Raw genomic sequence first — 3,721 nt, forward strand, 5'->3', positions numbered from 1 at the left:
AAATCATTTTTCAACAAAACAAAGTCTGTGTGTACGCACACCCCTGGCATTAGGGCTGGAAGTGAGCCGAGCTGAGCCGAGCTAAACCAAGCTCAAGCTCGGCTCACAAAAATTGAGCTTGGCTCAAAAAAATTGAGCTTGGCTCACGGCTCGACTCATTAACAATCGAGCCTATTTCTTAAGCTCAAGCTCGACTCACCGAAAGCTCACGAGCTGGCTCAAATAATAGAAATATAAATACATAATCTATAATTTTATATCAATAAATTATAATTTATATTTTTTTTAAATATTTAAAAAGATCAATTTTATATATTGTTATCTATCAATAAATTTTTTATTTATGTCCTACATCAAAATTATATGTAAAAAATAAATATAAAATTTTAAATAATTAAGATATATATATATATATATATATATATATATATATATATTACTATTTCATATGTATATATATAATATTAAAAGTATAGATTAAATACATATAGGATATGTGTATTAATATATAATCGAGTCAGCTCACGAGCTAATGAGCTGAGCTTATCCAAGCTCAAGCTCGACTCATTTAATTTATGAGCTCAATTCCAAGCTCAAGCTTGGCTCACCAGCTCACGATCTTAGCTTATTGAGCTATTAAAGAGTCGAGCTCGAGCTAGCTCATGAGCTGGCTTGACTCACTTCCAGCCCTACCTGGCGTACATACGCACGCGTTGAAAAAATCATGGTCGCCTATGCGACTCCTTTCTCGCATACGTGAAACTCCTTACCCAAGAGGAATATCCGGGCCGCGTGCCAAAACCGCATACGCATAGCCAAAATTCACATGCTCACGTACGCAACACAGTGCTGGCATACGCGAGACCCCCGGGCAGTGGAGAATGCCCGCGTCGCGTACACAGGTTCGCGTATGCGAATGGCAACAGACTTGTAAAATTTTTAAAGCTGCAGAATTTCAGTTTTAAACACCAAATTTTAAACACTCTTGACTTCCTCTACAAAATTCTATTTTCCTCAAACTTTATGTCATTTTAAAGTCTTTAAATGATCTTCAATTTAAAATAAATTTCAATCAATTTCAAAATTTGAGGCTCAAGTTATGATTCGCCAAAGTTCACCAAAAACAAATTTTTACCAAAAATGACAATTCTCTAATTTTCAAAACTTTCAAAACCAAAACAACTCAAAATATACCCAAACATCATAAAATACTACCTCATACATCAATTTACCATTTCATAGCATTTTCATCCATTGAACACCTATTCCACTCATTCTCTTCCACCTCTTTTCACCACAATTTTAACAAAGTCGAAAATTTCCAACTCAAAATCTCAATCATCAACAATTTACACAATTTTACTCATTATGAACATCATTCACCATATATCCTCATAATTGTCATAATTAAACCTTAGTCTCAATAATCAACACCACAACAACATCATAATTTATCAAATAATTACAAACATCAAAATCACCAGACATCATCATTCATCAATCATCAACAATTTAATCCAAAACTATTCTAAGTCCACTAGCCTAAGTATCCAGAAACATTATATATTACAAGAAAAAACTGAAACCATACCTTGGCCGATTCCTAATATGCACCACACACCAAATTTGAGTTCCAACAGGCTTAGCAATCACCAACCATTCCCAATTCACCAAATATCAAGCTATATGTACACAATTTACCACAAATCAACCTAAGGTTTCATATATACATAAAACCACAAGAAAGTTGAGAATGCTCGCCTTACCCACAGTAGATTGAGTCAAAACTCAATAGAAATCAAATGCTAGAGTGTACCTAAACACCCAAAATCACAAGAACTCACTTAAAGCCAAACCTAAAAATTCAAAATTTATAGAGATAAAAACTGGGCAAAAATTTTCGAAATTATTACCACTTTAGTTAGATAAAACTAATGAGTTCGGCGAGAGCTTCGTGTGGTTGCAAACCATTCGTGAATCGGAGTACCGTAGCTCGAGTTATGATCAAAAGAGTGAGGAAGTGAATAGTGTTCTTCTCTCCACTCACTCTCAACTTACTTCAGCTAGGTTTTGTGTTTATGAGAGGTGAATGAGTTGAATGGCCTTCACTTATGGGTATTTATATGTTGGGCTTGGGCCCAACTTTGACCCGGTCCAATCCGTTAGCGTTTTTGGCCCATTTGGCCCAATTTTGCGCAAAATCTTTAGAATTAGCGGCCGATTTTTCTAAATATTTTCCTAAGTTTTTCTACTGTTTTTATCATTCTCACATAGTACCGAATAGACTTAAGCTGTTACTATGGGCTAATTTACCGGTACGCATTTTTACGCAATTTTTCGCAGAAAATTACATTTTCCAACTCAGAAAAATCTACTGAGTCCAAATATCATATTTAAATTTTTTAATTAACATTATAAATTTTTGAATCTATTTCAGGCATTTAAATTATTTTAATTAAACAGTTAATTAATTACGGTTCTTACACTTCGCCTCACACCATCACCACTAACATTGCAACATGACTGCCACCTGCAAACCTTTATCTCACCATTGTCACAGCAACCTCCCTCAAAATTACCACTGTCATGATGATACCATTCCACACTCATCAATAAATTTATCCCTATCACAATAGCAAGAATAACACACCCTATTAATCAACAAGAAGAACAACACACCTTACTACTGTTATCCACCCCATTAATCATAACAAGAACAATACACCTCATTAATCATTAATCACAGTAGTCATGATAACACACCTAACCAACAGTAACTATTTTTTTTTCTTTTCAACAAATCTCCACACAAATTTTCTCTCACCCAGATCTCCATTTTCACCCACAATAGCAACAGCTTTTTTTTTCAAAAAAATAAACTATATTGATAGAGAGAGAGCGAAAGGAGAAAAGAGAATGCGGCATGGTCATTGAGAGAGGGAGAACTAGAGGCAAAGGGGATTCCAACCCAAAGTAGAGGGGAAGGAGAAGGCGAAGGGGTTGGATTGATGCGGCACATAGGTGGCATAGAATCTGCTCCTACTTCATCAGTAATAGTGATGGGATGACGATGAATGGTGACGGTTGGAAGGGAAGAGAAGGCAGTAGTAATGAGAGCAATGATGAAAGAGGTGGTGGTGGTATACTGTCGGTGAAAAGGAAGGAGTGCGAGTGAGAGTGAGAGTGGGAGTGAGGGTTGGAGGGATAGAGGGGGTGGATATCAAGGGTTGGAGGGGGATTGGGGTAGGTTAGAAGTTTTGGGATTTGGATCAGATTTTTTTATTAAGGGTAAAATTAAAAAAAAATTTGACTGTTGACTGTCAAAAATTTGATAATATAAAGATAAAATTGAAACTATATTAAACATTAGGGATAAATTTAAATCAAATTAAACACTAAGGATATTTTTGAAAAATTTCAAAAATTTTAGAGACAAAAAATATATTTTATCCTTTTTTAAATTACTTCTAATATTTGATTTGATTCAATTTTTATTTTCAATATTTGAAATAAATTTTAATTTTATTTTTATATTTTTTACTGTCACTTATTAGCTAAAGTTTTTTCAATTTTACCTTTTCAATCTAATTTGCTAAACTATAGTCCTAAACCTAAATCTCTAACTCAATCCTAACAGCAAATCCTATATTAACTTCGAATTTGATCTCTTCAATATCTAACCTTCCAGCCCCTACGATGTTAAGAGAGGAGAATGTGCTAG

The sequence above is a fragment of the Arachis hypogaea genome, chromosome 20 (assembly GCF_003086295.3).
Source record: "Arachis hypogaea cultivar Tifrunner chromosome 20, arahy.Tifrunner.gnm2.J5K5, whole genome shotgun sequence".
Lineage (NCBI taxonomy): Eukaryota > Viridiplantae > Streptophyta > Magnoliopsida > Fabales > Fabaceae > Arachis > Arachis hypogaea.